Here is a 17,201-nt window from a genome sequence, read left to right as displayed (position 1 = left end):
GCAGTGATTCACTTAACAACTGTGGGAAGAAAAGTCATAAAATGGGGTAAAATTCACTTAATAACATACATTTGGGGCTCAATTGTGGTCATAGGTTGAGGACTACTTGTGAAGCTGAATATATCCTTGTTTATAATGTATTGGTGATAGAGATTATGTAAACATTATGAAAAATGTTAAGTGTGTATATGTTTAGTGATTACTGCGGTTTTAGTATAAAAGTAAAGTGTTGCAGTAGATAAGTATAAATTGTGGATACTTTAAATTGTGCCTTATTTTATCCAGTTAGCAAGCAGAGAGATTTCAAAGCCAAACTCCTTTCACACACATCTAAAATTGAGTGAAATAATGTCTGGGTGATGAAAAGTTGTTGCAAAAAATGAAGAGTATGAGATTTCAGAGACATAAGAATTTTCTTGGTAATCACCATTTCACATAAATCATACTAGGCTCTTGAGTTCAGTAATTTTACCTCACTCCAACTAGGCTGAATGGTGGAATCCTTTGCAAACAGTCTCATGAGAACTCCAGAGAGAAGCAAAAACACAGTTAATGAACTCATGGTTCTTTGAAACCATTAAAAAACAACTCCGTGGGGTCAGGATTTCTTCCAAAACATTCACTGGCAGTAATGCAATTTTAACAATCCCGTTCTACGAGGGGGATGTCAAACATCCTTTTGCCAGAAGTTAAAAGAATGCTGGACTGGCTTTCAAAGCCTGCAATATATCCTACAATAGATACATCACATGTTCTGAAGAAATAGTCATAATAATCAAAGATCCAATTTTTTTTCAAGTGATGACAACCGCTAAAAATGAGGCCCAGAGGTACAAATTGCTAGACCTTTGATTTACATACTTTGCATTATGACAGTATTTGTCCTTTAGCCTCTGAACCACATTTTCTATAAAGTAGGATTATACATTCCATACTGTAAATCTAATGATCTGTAAATAATATGTTGGTTAGGAAAAATGCCCACATCAACACTGGGTATATAAAGTTGATTATCTCACTGCAACACTTTTATTTGAATAAATAAAATGTGATGCAAATTAAAGAGAGAATAACAAATTTTCCAAAATATTGTATAATGTTAAGTTTTGAATAGGCATGTCTTAATCCAATCTTTACAATACGTAAACAAAGGTTTAAACAAATGTGTCTATGGTTATATGAACCCTCCATTCATGTGGAGTCTGGTATTCTGTGAGTGTTTATTCTCCTTTACTCTTACCCAAACATCTCTGTTCCTATATATGTCTATTTAGTAATATGTCTCACTGAATTTATAGGGATTTATTCTAAAAAAGCATGGGTAACTGCAATCCAGCCCTGGAGTAAGTTAAAAAGTTAAAGTCTTCTTTGAGTTCAGCTTCACTGCTGGAGACAGCAAGGATAAAACCACCTGGTTTTATTGGTTTATATGAGCCATGGTGGAGCCGTGGTTAGAATGCAGTATTGCAGGCTGACTCTGTCCACTGCCAAGACTTTAATCCTAAACGGCTCAAGGTTGACTCAGCCGAGGTTGATAAAATGAGGGCCCAGATTGTTGGGGGCAATAGGCTGACTGTGTAAACTGCTTAGAGAGTGATGTAAAGTACTATGAAGCAGTATATAAATCTAAGTGCTATTGCTATTTCTATACGAAAGTGGTATGCTATTGACGTCTTCTAGGATTTTTTTAACTTTTTAGTTTGGATCAAAGCCCTGGGATTTTCTGGTGGTTTCCAACTAGGTTCAAGTCTGCATAACTTTTGCAAGATCAGCCAAGTTGGGAGTAGGTGTGCATCTGGAGAAGGAGTTGTGGAGGATCTTAGCTTTCCAGCAGGGTGGTAGCAGGGAGATTGTCCAGTTCTGAACTGAATGGGGAAGGAAAAGGACCTGGGCTGCCACACCTGGAATCTCCAATTGTGTATCTATCCAATTAGGTTATTGCTTTAGACTGGCAAGATTCTATCTATTAGATATAGACAAATTAACAACTGAACTCAATTGGATTTCACTGAGTCATGTTTGAACTTAGGCTGACAGTAGGTGCCATTAAGAAAATAACCTGAAGCAATATATATATTCCTTTCTCAGTTAAAACTATTATAAAGGATTTTGATGCATCAACCTGGAATTTGAAACTAATGGGAATTCTATGTGCAGTTGTAACAGCCTTAATCAAATATGGAATTATAAAATATAGCATGTTTATATAATTATTTAAAAGATTAAAACACCTGTTACATAAAATCCTCTTCCTCCCTGAGTGATATATAAGTTTTATTACATTTTTCCTTTTTAATTTTCAATAAGGACAAGAAAGCAAAATAGATAGCTTTGCAGTATTTTTATTGGCCTCTCTGAAACAAAGAGGGATTTTCTTAAAAGAGAGGTACAGTTTTACAGATATTTGAAGAATCAAAAAGATAGATTTTGATACCTAATAAAACATTATTTTAAAAAAAGAATAAAGAGATGCATATGTCTAGTATATCAACACATTATGGTGCAATCTACTTAAATAATCTTACCCTAAAAATAGATTTCTCCACTCCTCAAGCTATGCTGGACAAGGATTTCCATGATTCTGAAATAGGACCATGCTTATTGGGGAACACCAAATTATAATCCAACCTAGTAGAGCAATTTATATTACTATTTTTTCTGCCCCATGGGCAAAATATGCTACATAATATTAGGAAGGTCCTGAATACCTACATATTAAGTGAAAAGTAAGAATCTATTATTGATATTTTTACACATGTAACAGCAGGCAAATTAACTGAGGTATAACATGTATGTGCTCTAGTTTCCAGTCCTGAACTTACAAATGTAAAAATAACATGACTATGTAAACAAATAAATACTTATGTTCATAGATTGCAGGAAAAAATAGATATTCAGCTATTGTTACAATTAGTGTGACAGTTACATAGCTATGCATAGGGATGTGCAAAATAGTCTGTGTTGTGAACTATTCCATGCACAGGACATTTCATTTCAGATGGTATGTGCAAAACACATACTGTGGTGTTTTGTTCTGGACATAATCTGGAAAGCAAATATTTTGTTTTTGTTGCTTCAGCTGAATATTATCTTTTTCTTGGAGTTGAAGAGTTTTCTTTTTATTCTCACATCGGAGACAAAGCAGCAGAAGAGGACATCCATATCCCTATTGCTATTGGGATGATCTCTGTGGAATTTGAAACAAAACAGCAGGCATTTAGAAAGCAGAAGTTTAGAAGTGGAATAGAAGCACATTGATTTGGGGAATTCATTTTGACAATTGTGATGGCAAAGAAACTCTGTTACTTTACATAATCATTGTTTTTCAATAAGCAACATTGTATTGACACATAGAAACCACATGGATGATGTTTTCCTAACCTGGTCATTCAATTAACGTTGAGTCCATTCACATATCTTTTCACTTTCCTCCCATTTTTCCCAGCATTAGAACCTTCTCCAGAAAGCTAGGTTTGGGTATATTAACTAATTAATAAACATAAGAGTCTGATCAATCTAGTAATCTGATCTAATACTTATAAATTATTCAAGCATTATTTAAAAAACCTCCAAAGTAAAGAAATAACATCTTGTGTTTTACAGTTTTACTTCATATTCAGCATCGTCCAGTGACATTTCAGAATATTAGCTGTGAATGATTTGATCCTGATCTCACTGTAAGGTCAACATTTTTTAAAGATATGATATCAGAAATTAACTTTGGGCTTTATAACATATGGAGATGATCTATTTCACAAGAATTTAGTGCCCTCTCCAAAGTCAAAAGTCAAAGTCCAAATTCCCTACTCAGTAGAAAATATTTGGAGATATAAAATATAATTAATTTACAATTTAATATATATTTGTAATGCCATCTAGATAAGAATGGTAATTTTCTTAGGTAGAAAAAATAACAGTTTGAAAAATAATGCATTCAAAATTTCAATTAATATCGCATTGCAATAAGAAATAGGGAAGTTGCAAATTGTTCTGAAGGTTTTTATATGTCACTCATGACAACATGGCTTTCTAAAGCCTATGATGAGTAAAAGTATGATACATGGATGCTGCTCCTGGAAAAAAGAAAAAGAAGTCCTTTGAAATTGAATACACTACTTGTGATTCATCCAGATGCAATGCAGATTTTCTCTTAAACTCTTAAGTGGAAAGTCCTTTTCAAATGATCTTTTGTACTTTACATGTAGGGAGGAAAAAAAGGAACCACCATTTGGAATGTTAATCCCATAAAGCAGATATTAACCTGCAATGGTCCAAATCAACATAGACTGTATATTCTAATCTGAGCTTAAATTTTTAAATGCCAATCATCTATACTTTGAGTATAAAAAGAGATACTATGTAAAAACTCATTAAATTACATTACCAATAATATATATATATATATATATATATATATATATATATATATATATATATATATATATATATATATGTATTTATTTATTTTAGTGGCCCATTAAATGTATTATAGAAATTATCTATCAAACTAAACACCTTATAAGATCTTAAATAAGCAATTATGCTCTGTTGACATTTTTGGCCACTTTGCTCTGTATCTCTAAAGATACTGGTACGGGTTTATGATTTTCAGTTGAGTGAAAAAGCAGATATTTACAAGTAACATGAATATGCATAATAGTGTACCATAGTGGATAAAAATCATTTCAATACAAGGCAGTACATGGACATATTTTTTCTACAAAGGTTGGTAGGAAAGCTTTGTAAGAAAGTGTCACTAGATAAGCAAAGTAAGTAAATATTTGTAAGTAAGCAAAGAAACTTTCAATAGAATTGTAAAGTATTTCAAAGAGTAAGCAAAGTATTTTTGGAAGGTTAAGTAAAGTATTTGGAAGTAAGTAGAGAAACTTACAATAGAGTTGCATGGTCACTCATCCAGTGACTGGCTGCTAAGAGAAATGGAATCAACCATCTGGAGACCAGATGTGAGATCAAGGGAAGTGTGTTATCTTCCTGGTGTAAAAATTCAGGCTATGACAGAAAAGCTGATTTTACTAATCAAACAAACTGATCACTATCACTTTCTTCTGTTTCAAATTGGAATAAATGACACCACCAAAACAGATCTGGAAAGAGATTTTGAAGATCTAGGCAGAAGGCAAAAGAGTTTGAAGCAATAGTGAATACTATTGAATAGTTCATGGACTGAAGAAGGAACAGAGTGTTCTAGAGGTCAACCACTGAGTCAAAGGGTGGTGACATCAAGAGAAGTTTGAATTCCTAAAATGACCAAAAAGGGGGGGGGGGGTTGGATATGAACAGAAGATCAAGGAGATCCTCAATCCATAGGTTGTCTATAGCAATAGACAACAGAAAGTTGATCTTTATTCCTATCATGCATCTGTCTTCTTGCAAAACTAACAGAGGTCCAGCTATCAGATGTGTAGTATGCAGATGAAAATAGGGTTAGAACTAGTTACACACGAAGGGAGAATTTTTTAAATGATGGTAATAGATGGGATGCTCAACATATTTAGATGACACCACGTTGGTGGGATTGCTGACACTTCAGAAGAAAGGCTAAAAGTTCAAAGCTCTTGATGGAATATAATATTGGGCTCAATGTCATGGTTCTACATTTCCGTAGGAAACTCTGGATGCATAGTTACAAATTAGGCAGTATTTACCAGAAGGATCTAAGTGTAGACCACAGAATTAAATATGAGTCATCAGTGTGCTGCAACTGCCAAAAGAACCAGTATGGGATGCATCATTGAGTTATAATGACAAGTTTCTAGGAAGTTCTGCTCTAAAATTGTACTGGTCAGTCTGCACCTGGAATATTCTACCTTATTTTGATTACCACAATCCAAAGAGAATAGTAAAGATCTAGAAAAAGTTCAGAGAAGAGCAACACAGATAGTGAGGGCCTTGTAGCTTAAATTCTGTAAAGAATGGTTAAAGAAGCTGGATGTGTTTAGTCTAAAGAAGGGAAAGCTAAGAGGAGACATGGCAGCAGTCCTCCAATGCTTGAAGAGCTATTACAAGAAAGTTGGCATGGATTTGTTTTCATTTTAAGTGTTGTGCCCTTCAGTTGTGCTTTTATAAGCTAGTTTTGATCACCCAGAGCCATATGGAAATCTGGCAGTCTATACATTTAATAATAATGCCAGAAGAATGGATGAAAGCTTTACAGAGAGATTCACAAGCGGTATAAGAAGTGATCAATCTGCCTGTGCTGAATTAGATTACACTGTTTTGGAAATAGCAATTGCAAAATTCAGGGGTGCTTCTATATTCAAATCTGACTTTTCAAGCCATGGCCAAGAATGCCTTTTATTAGCTTTGATTAATACACCAGATGAATTCCTTTTTGAAAGAAAATCACCATAAAACTATGGAAAACGGAGCAGTAGCCTCTAGACTTTGATTGTGATAATGGACTTGAATACTAGTATTGCCTTTGCCTTTAATCTAGAAACTTCATTTGGTACAAAACACAGAAGCCAAATTGATCCTGGGAAGGACACAAAAGACCACATTATACATATGCTTAAAGCAGTGTTTCTCAACCCCCAGCCACTTTTAAAAGTGTGGATTTCAATGCTAGCTGGGGAATTCTGAGAGTTGAAGTCCACATCTTAAAGCTGCTGAGATTCAGAAATAACTGCTTTAAGCTCTGCACTGACTTCGGGTAATTTCCAGGCAAAGTAAAAAGTCCAAATTATTACTTCAAAATCCTTACATGACTTAGGTCCAGGCTATTTAAGAGAATATTTCTTTCAGAGTGAATCTCCACCCTCATGGAGAACATGTGAGGATTGCCTACAGCTGCTGGGGCTTGATCTGGTGATAAATGTAATTCTCACAGCTCCTTGAAATTACTGGAGGAATGTAAGTACTTAATAGTATTTTAGAAAGTTCTAAAAAGACATGTTTTTGAACGGTTGATTTAACTGTAATATTTTTTGTTTATAGGTTTTAATTATTCTAACAGTTTAATATCTTATTCTTTATTTTTTATTGCAAATTGCTGAGACACTTTAGATGATTAACAATTTCTGAGCTACATAAATATTTCAAGACAAAACACAAATATATAATCACAAAAATATAGCAAGAAGTAACATAACCAGTAACCTAATTTGAAATGCCAATTTTAAAACCAAGAAATGTATTCTATATGAATTGTTTAAAAGGTCTGATTGAACAAAATTTTGTATGCGTGTATATAATTAATATATTCAAATTAATCTGAATGAATACATATACACAGACATACAATCAGTATGTTGTGGTCCGCTAGAAGCCTGAGGAGCTGGCAGCAGAATTGGACAGTGAGGAGGCTGGGGAAGAATATGGCCCAGTCCTGGAGTCTGGGGAAGGCTCAGACGAGGGCTCTGTGTCGGAGGCAGAGAAAGGGCTATCTGGGAGGTACAGGCTGCCTCTGGAACCTCCAGAGTCAGACCTCAGCGAGGCAGAGGAACAGGTGGAGCCTGTTCCCAGTGCGCGCATGCGCAGAACTGCCAGAAGGCAAGAACAGTTAAAACAAAAGGGACGACTCGGGAGTAGGACTTGGAAATTATTGGCCTCTCCCATAAGACTTAAAAGAGGACCAAAGGCACATGGGCCTTTTCAGGAAGCAACGTTGTTAATTCTGTGCAGTTTAAAGTCTGAAACTCTGTTTTATTCTGTCTTTGGCAGCGTGTCAAGGGAGATAAAGGTGGGTGATTATCAGCCTTATCCCGAAGGACTCTTTACAACTATTTGGAACTCATCTGTGAATGAACAGAATTCACAGCTGTTAAAATAAAACAGGTTTTTGGGACTACTCGTGTATTTTACTGACTCAGGAAGCCTAGGTCAGAACACAGTATTTACAGTATATATATTGGCACTTAGAAGTACACCAGAATGATAGGTAAATTTGCCTGGAAAAGCTCTTCCATATCCTTGAGAAACCATATTGTACTATTAGGCTCATTTTATGAAGAAATAATGCATTTGAAGAAGATTGTTAGTTAAAGGTGTTACATATTTTAAGAAAAATATTGCAAGCCATTTCAAGAACTGTAAGTCAATGTGAGATAAGTCAATTTTTCATATTTATATATTACTGCATGCAGGCACATAAGGGCGAAGTAGAGCAACTGCCTCTGTATAACCCACCAAGCCATAAAGTGATTTCCTTGAATCTGACTAACTTGCTATGTAGCCATTATGGTCGAAAATTATTTTTGGCCCTTAAAGTAGTATGTATAAAACTGTTGAATAACTAATGTATTCAACAAACCATAAACAAAACTAGGCCTAGTTTAGTATAATGTATGAACCAGAATAATCAGTCATTAGAAGGGGGTGATAATGTTTTTCCTCCCATTGTAAATCAACATAATCAACTTATGTAAATTGTGCAAGCCCTCCCTGCTGCTTTCAGTTGCAAAGTATAAAACCTATCATGTGCTTATGTAATAGTTTTCTAGCATTTGTGGGATTAGACGTTTTGTGCTAGTATAGTAGTCCACAGAAAGGAAGGGTTCACATATTTGTTTTTAATTAAAAGAATTGTTTTAAAAGTCTGTCAAAAAATTAATGCGTAAACTGGCATGCTACAACTCAAAACACCATCCTTTATATTTATTTGTAAAAAATATACTGGGATACAAAAAAGGCCTCTATTGGATGATAAAGGACATACTGGGATTGTTTTTCATTATGATAAATGGCTTATATTTTATGCAGTGGTGAAATCCAATTTTTTTTACTACCGGTTCTGTGGGAGTGGCTTGGTGGGCGTGGTGTGACTTGGTGGGCGTGGCAGGGGAAGGATAGTGCAAAATCTCCATTCCCACTCCACTCTAGGGGAAGGATACTGCAAAATCCCCATTTCCTCCCCACTCCTGGGGGAAGGATATTGCAAAATCTCCATTCCCACCTCACTCTGGTGCCAGCCAGAGGTGGTATTTGCCGGTTCTCCAAACTACTCAAAATTTCCGCTACTGATTCTCCAAAACCTGTCAGACCCTGCTGGATTTCACCCCTGGTTTTATGGCTGTTTTACAATAGTTGTTAATTGGTACTTCCTATCCAGCTGTTTTATGCATCCACTACATCAGTGGTGGATTTCAAATTTTTTTACTACTGGTTCTGTGGGCATGGCTTGGTGGGCGTGGCATGGCTTGGCTTGGTGGGCGTGGCTTGGTGGGCGTGGCAGGGGAAGGATACTGTAAAATCTCCATTCCCACCCCACTCTAGGGGAAGGTTACTGCAAAATCCCCATTTCCTCCCAATCAGCTGGGACTTGGGCCATTTCCTGAGACTCTGGCTCACGACTCGATGTAAGACCTGGTGGCCGCCTGGGATAGGGCGGCCGCTGGTGCTTTAGATCAGGTCGTGCCTTTGCGGCCTCTGACCCGGTGCCGAATCTGCCCAGCTCCTTGGTTCTCCGAGGAGCTGAGGGGGATGAAGTGCTGGAAAAGACACCTAGAGAGTAGTTGGAGGGCTAGTTGTTCCGAATCTGACCATACACTAGTGAGGTCTTATATCAAGACCTACTTAGTGGCGATAAAAGCGGCGAAGTGTAACTACTTTTCCGCTCTTATTGCATCAGCAGATAATTGCCCGGCTGCCTTGTTTAGGGTGACCCGCTCCCTTCTCCATCTGGGAGCACGGGAAGACCCTTTGCAAGGACATGCTGAGGATTTTGCGCATTATCTGCACGATAAAGTCGCTCAGATTCGGGAAGGCTTGGACTCTGACTGGGTGGGTACAGGCGGGTTGTCCGAGGTGTGTCTTGAGAATGTTATCTGGGCTGAGTTTGACCCTGTGACCCCCGAGGATGTGGACAGGATGCTGGGGAGGTTGAACGCAACCACATGTTTATTGGACCCGTGTCCCTCCTGGTTGGTGCTGGCTACCCGGGAGGTTACACGAGGCTGGCTCCAGAGGATTATAAACACTTCCTTGAGTGAGGGTTTCTTGCCTCCTGCCTTGAAAGAGGCAGTGGTGAGGACCCTCCTCAAGAAGCCCTCTCTGGACCCAAACTATCGTCCTGTTTCCAACCTTTGCTTTTTGGCGAAGGTTGTTGAGAGTGTGGTGGCACGACAGCTCCCGCACTACCTGGATGAAACCGTCTATCTAGATCCGTTCCAGTCTGGCTTCAGGCCTGGGTACAGTACGGAAACGGCATTGGTCGCATTGGTTGATGATCTCTGGAGGGCTCGGGACAGGGGTTGCTCCTCTGTTCTGGTCCTATTAAACCTCTCAGCGGCTTTTGATACCATCGTCCATGGTATCATGCTGCGCCGGTTGAAAGGGTTGGGAGTGGGAGGCACTGTTTTATGGTGGTTCTCCTCCTATCTCTCCGACCGGTCGCAGTCCATATTGGTTGGGGGGCAGAGGGCGACCTCAAGGCACCTGGTTTGTGGGGTGCCACAAGGGTCGGTCCTCTCGCCTCTCCTGTTCAACATTTATGTGAAGCCGCTGGGCGAGATCATCCGTGGTTTTGGGGTGCAGTGCCATCTGTACACTGATGACACCCAGCTGTACATCTCCACCCCAGACCACCCCAACGATGCCCTTGAAGTGATGTCCTGGTGCCTGGAGGCCGTGCGGGTCTGGATGGGGAGGAACAGGCTCCGACTCAACCCTTCCAAGACTGAGTGGCTGTGGTTGCCGGCGTTCCGATATAGTCAGCTGGTGCCATCGCTGACTATTGGGGGTGAGACTTTGGCCCCCACGGAGAGGGTGCGTAACTTGGGTGTCCTCCTGGATGCACGGCTGTCTTTAGAAGAGCGTATGATGGCCGTGGCCAGAGGGACTTTCTATCAGGTTTGCCTGATACGCCAGTTGTGCCCCTTTCTGGATTGGGACTCCTTATGCACGGTCACTCATGTGCTTGCCACTTCCCGCCTGGACTACTGCAACGCTCTTTACATGGGGCTCCCCTTGAGGAGCACTCGGAGGCTCCAACTGGTGCAGAATGCAGCTGCGCGGGTACTTATGGGGGCGACATGGCGCTCCCATGTGACACCTCTCCTGCGTGAGCTGCATTGGCTTCCAGTGGTCTTCCGGGTGCGCTTCAAGGTATTGGTTCTCATCTTCAAAGCGCTCCATGGCTTAGGGCCCGGTTATTTACGAGACCACCTTCTGCCACCGATATCCTCCCACTGGCCAATACGCTCCCATAGAGAGGGCCTCCTTAGGGTGCCGTCAGTCAGGCAATGTCGGCTGGTGACCCCCCAGGGAAGAGCCTTCTCTGTGGGGGCACCCGCCCTCTGGAATGAGCTACCCCCAGGGATACGACTGATCCCGGACCTCCGGACCTTCTGCCGGGCCCTGAAGACTTTTTTATTTCTGCAAGCCGGGCTGGGTTAAAATTTTTTTTTTCTTTATTGGTGAATTTTATGGGTAAGGGGTTTTTAAACTGAGGGAAGCCAAAGATAAATTTAATTTTGTTTTATACTATTTTAATGTTTATATTGCACATTTTTTAATTTTGGCTGTTCACCGCCCCGAGTCCTCGGGAGAGGGGGCGGTATAAAAATTTAATAAACAAACAAACAAATAAATAAATAAATAAATAAATAAACTTGGGAGGCAGAGAATGGATGGGGGTGGGGCCAGTCAGAATTTTTACTACTGGTTCTCCGAACTACTCAAAATTTCTCCAGAACTGGTCAGAACCTGCTGAAACCCACCTCTGCACTACATGCTGTCAACATTTTATCTGTACCATTCATCCAGTTAGATTTATTATTTCTTGGTTAGACCTTACCTTCTGTTGCTGTGTCTCTGATCCAAAACATCTCCAGCGCCCCCCGCCATGCCCAATATTTGCTTTCATAAGAAAAAGATATTAAGAGATCGAACCACAGATCTTCTAACTTGTGAAAGTGTTAGTAAAATGATAGAATAAAATTCTCTTTTTGTTTGGCCAAGTGAAACTGATCTCTTTCAGTTGTCCTGCATTGCTGAAGCTTTACTGAATCTGAATCAAATTCTAAAACTCAAAACGAAAATGGGAAAATAACTGTGATTGTAACTTCAGCATATTCTGAAACTGAGTTGGATACCCAATGGGCAGTGAGAAAAGGACAACTGTGAAATTAAGTGAGGAAAATCATTCAAAGGAAAGACTACCATAACATGTATATACTGTGCTAAATTCAGAGGAGGAGGAGGAGGAGGAGAAATTTCTTTTTCATATTGGCCATGGGGGTGAAAACTCAGTATGACAATGAAAAGAAAGGATTGTCCAGTTTGAAAAGGTCAGGATGATCTTGGTAAGGATTTTTCTCTGTAAAAGTTAACAAGCTCTTCGCAAAGTACAAAATGGTAGACGTGGGAGGCACATGTGACCTGCCTGGAATATGTACCTCTGGTACCTTTCACAAGCCTAGCCAATAAATGTAATGTCTTTTTGAACTTTCTGAATTGTAATTAAAGTAGGGCTTATTTAGATACTATAATAAATGTCAGAAACAATGAATCTTATTAGACCAGAGAGAGAGATATTAAAAACATTTCCTCATCTCCTGAAAAATTTAAAGGCAAATTAATCCTTTTGGCATAGCTAAAAGGATAGTTCAAATCAATTCTATGTTGTTTTTCCTTTACAAGAAGATAGGTGGTCCTTGCTAGGACACTAAGCTACCACTGGGTTGTTGTCTTTCGACTTTGCATGGTATGAGCCCAGCCGTGTGATTTGCAAATGTTCTAGGCAAGATGGACAGTAAACAAATCTAATAAATAAAAGTTTTTAACCTTAATGAGAATATTAACCCAGTCAATTGCAGACTAACAAAGTAGGATCACCAAAAACATCATAAAACCTAAAATGTCAATATACTCTAAAATGGAATTGAACAGGGTTCAAGGCATCAATTAGCTGAAGGTACTTTGCTGCCCAAAATGGAGCAACAAATTATACTTCTCTTCCTCATTTACTCAAAATGCATAATGCTTCCAACTAGCCAAATTATTTTGACACATGAGACAGAAAATATGATGAGTACAGTTCTCTTACTCCATCAATACAATACAATGCCAAGAAAAAAATGTTAAACAAACCAATCTTCTGAAAAAATTGCTGCTTTTTCCAGCTACTTCAGAATTGCTGTTTGAGATCACATTCTACTTAATGGTAGAACTGGCTTTATTTGTAAGGCCAGTCAAATTAGCTGTTGGCAGTGCTACTTCAATCCAGGGGCAGATAAGAGCAGAACAAGAGAAATAGATTTGCTTGAAATGAATGTAATAAAATAGGTATATGATAGAAATAAAGCATGTTGCCAGAAATGTTTAACACTGAACATAGAATAAGACTATTGCTCTTGGTTGTTTAATGTCTTTATGGAAAAATGTACAAGGAATGTTTGTGCTGGCATTAGAGTTGGGTTCAACAGGGCTATGCACATATGTGTGGATGCAGATGCCATGTAGATATCTGAAAATCACATTCAGTGAATGTTAGATATTATGATGCAGTGAGGATTATGGATGTATGAAAGACTATGAAAACTCCACATCCTTTGAAATGCTTCTCCTATTGCTGGGATAATTACCAAGGAAATAATATTTGTATTATATTTATATTGGAGAGAAAGGGATTACAAGAGAGTAAGCAGATACATAATGGGTAATACATATAGAAAGGAAGAAGCTAGTACTGGCTGTTTGCCTAGCCAGCCGCTTAGGAGGCAAACTAAAGTCATTAGTGTGAAACTAATTACTGTTTTGTCAATTTCAGGCAGCAGCTGTGAGAAAAATGTAATAAACTAATGAAGGTTACAGAGCTGAGCTTGTTAACTTGCAATTAGCACTTTTCATGAACACCTGCACTGTGGAGAAAAACAGTTCAGGAAGAGATAACTTGTATAGGCACTCTCGCTAATCTGCAAAGTGGGAGGGTTAGGGGAGAAGAAAAATAGTCAGGCACTGGATGTCTAGTAACGCTAAACATGTGACACAGAGGGAGATACTACAAAGGTCATAAATATGGGCATTGGTCTCAAAATTCCTTTTTCATCACAATTATAACCATATAGTTGCTAGATTGAATTCAGGTCGGTCACCGGGATGAGAGATTTACTCTTCTGAACTTTTGGAAGAGTAAATCTCTGGTCCCGGTGACCAACCCAAATTTGATTTTAGATCATTATCCTAGGACACGTATATTTGCCTTCATTCGTGAATGGTTGCTGTCCAAGGCAATTGTTAAATGGGGACTACTGTAACTGAAAGGGAAAAGAGATTGCCATTTATGTATGACTTGAAATCATTCAAAATGAGAAAAAGTAGATAAATGTATATACATTAATAGTAAATTTATTAGAGAAGGGAACATGAGAAATATTAAGATGTGTAAAGGCTAAAAACATAGGTCATATGTGGTTGAATGAACCCTGCAAACTACAGTACAGAACTATACATTTTTGTTTAATATATGGAAGCTTATGGCAAATTTTTAAATAATAAATTGTCACAATTTCTGGAAAAATGATAATCATATTAAGCAGCCTTCAGGAAAATGCACTCCACTCTGAACCATTATTTGGTCCTGCTGCATATTGCAGAAAAACATTCCAGTCCCCTAAGGAGAGAAACCATTTGCTGTGCTGAGGACTATGTTGACTCTGTTCCAGATACACACTCTGGTAAAAATCCAACAAAATGGTACCTGACCAATGATTAATCTTTCATATAAGAGCTCATATAAGCTGTGGCATGTTTTTTTTTTTTAAACAAACATCATCTCTATGAATAATGGTGTACTCCAGAGCTGTATTTTGGCCCCAGCACTTTATTAATTAGGCAAAATCTCTGGAACATAAGATCACAACATTTGATTACTACACTGTTCTCTAGTTCATTTAAGCATCTCTTATCAAACACCTGGCATATGGCCTCACATTTAACCAATCTAAGTCACAGTACTTACAAGATGACTTTTGTAATGACATTATGAAACACTTTCCCATCACCAGTCCTGCTATAAGATTTCAGGGAAAACCTCTTCTAGGTCAACCTCTTCTATAAAACTATTCTATAGTTTTCTCTCAGTAAAGCGATGCATTTCGAGACTGTTTTAGGATCCAGAGTTTCCAAATGCTCCTCCCTTCCTCTTAGTAATCCTCAATGAATTCTTATTTTCCTCAGTCCTGCAACTGGCTCTACAGCTTTCTACATTCCTGATTTCAATTTTGGCCTCCAGGAGTTGTACTTCACCCCATAAAGTAGTAAAGTGCCTATTCACTCACACTTTCCTATCTTCACTGATTGGAAAAAACAAAGTGAAACAGTCGGGTGTATTTTTGTTCCTTTGGAGAGATTATCCTCAAACCATTGCTCTTTATGCTGTTAATGAAAGATTCTAGTGGACTCCTTTGGGTAAGGTGACCAGATTTTAACATTGGTAAAGAGGGACATTGTGGGTGTGGCTTATTTTTTGGGCGTGGCTAGGTGGTCATGTGACTGGGTGGGCGTGGCTAGCTGGTCATGTGACCGGGTGGCCATGGCTATGTGTATAGGGTAAGGTGAACAGATTTTAACATTGGTAAGGACACCATTGTGGGTGTGGCTTATTGTGTGGGCGTGGCTTGGAGGCCATGTGACCGGGTGGCCATGGCTATGTGTATAGAGACTACTCAGAGGGCTGAAAAGTCATTTCTGACAGGTCCTCACACTTTTGACTGGTCCTCACACTTACGACCATCCTCACATTTATGCCCGTGCAGCATTCTTAACAACCATGTCACTCATTTCACAACTGCTTCTCTTCACCATGGTGATAAGATAGGGCAAAAACGTAAAATGTGAGGACACTCGTAAGTTCGAGGACTGGTCAAAAGTGCGAGGACCAGTCAAAAATAACTTTTTCAGCCCTCCGAGTAGTCCATATGCACAAAAGGACTAACCAGAGGGCTGAAAAAAGTCATTTCTGACAGGTCCTCGCACTTTTGACTGGTCCTCACACTTATGACCATCCTCACATTTATGCCCGTGCAGCATTCTTAACAACCATGTCACTCATTTCACAACTGCTTCTCTTCACCATGGTGACAAGATAGGGCAAAAACGTAAAATGTGAGGACAGTCGTAAGTTCGAGGACTGGTCAAAAGTGTGAGGACCAGTCAAAAATAACTTTTTCAGCCCTCTGAGTAGTCCATATGCATAAAAGGATACAGTAATAGAGAGGGATGAAGGAAGGGAAGGGAAATTAGAGTAGGAGTGACGGTAAGAGAGGGAGGAAGAGAGGAGGAGAAGGAGAAAGGAAGAGGAAATAGGGAGGAGAAGAAAAGGGTGGGGGAAAGAGAAAGTAAGAAGGAAAGAAAAGAGAGGTGGTAGGTTTGAGGAGAAAGATTGCTGTACAATAAAAAAGATGAAAGGGAAGAAAGCCAACCCCAAACAAATATAAAGATATTAAAATAAAGAATGAATTGTTAAACTTTAAAGAATAAAAGAGAACAAATATGAATAAATAGCAATAATTAGAAACACACATACAAACATACAATGTATTTTCTTTGAACAGAATATTTGGCTGGTTCACAAATTTAAACAGTGTTTAGTCATTTCAATTTAATTTACAATTTCTATATTTCCTTTTTGCCATATTTATTCCCCATCTATTTTTTTAAAAAAACAATATTACCCTTCATTCTCATCTCTAATCTTAATCAAATTCAATTTTTCCCTTCTATTCTATATTATACCCCTTCCCATTGTCATCTATTTTTATATCCATCCTCACATTGGTTAATTATGTAATATGAGTTGTTTAATACAAATTCAACATTTTAATATAAATCAATTAGTTATATAACTATCTTTTTTGTATATTAATCAATATGAACATGAATATTCCAATTATTTCCATGCAATCCAATTTCGTACAAATCAATTAATTATATTTACCAATAATAATAAACCAAATAATTTCCCCCATATATTCCTCCAAACCACAACTTAACCATTTCTGCTTTCAACACAGTATACAATTAATAGTATCTCAATTATTACAATTCCCTAGTTAAAAAGAGCTTTTTTTTCTTTTGTGTTTTAAAATCTTGAACTCTCCTAATTTCCCATTGTTTGCACCTACCTTTTTTGGTGAGGAAAAGGAAAATAAATCTGCTGCCTAATTTTCCAATGTTGCAAGCAAACAGCAAAGCCAACAGCCTGTTTTACTTTCAGTTTCGTTTTGAGCTTGGTTTGCACA

At 38.3% G+C, this 17,201-nt stretch overlaps 1 protein-coding gene across 3 annotated transcripts in view; it reads left to right on the top strand.

The window, feature by feature from the left end:
* Positions 1-17,201, top strand: part of TSPAN8 (tetraspanin 8) — an 80,146-nt gene that overhangs the window by 16,067 nt on the left and 46,878 nt on the right. For 2 of the 3 annotated variants that reach the window (XM_070947661.1, XM_070947659.1), the window contains exon 3: positions 6,766-6,873. The exons of the other annotated variant lie outside the window; for it this stretch is intronic. The gene's annotated coding sequence lies outside the window, so the exon portion shown is untranslated. The remainder of the gene's footprint in view (positions 1-6,765; positions 6,874-17,201) is intronic. 3 annotated transcript variants of the gene reach the window in all.

This window comes from Pituophis catenifer, unplaced genomic scaffold (genome assembly GCF_029215685.1).
Source record: "Pituophis catenifer annectens isolate HBS135680 unplaced genomic scaffold, rPitCat1.0.hap2 SCAF_7, whole genome shotgun sequence".
Taxonomy (NCBI): Eukaryota; Metazoa; Chordata; class Lepidosauria; order Squamata; family Colubridae; genus Pituophis; species Pituophis catenifer.
Note: the sequence above shows the minus strand (reverse complement) of the source record. Positions and strands in the feature narration are given on the sequence as shown.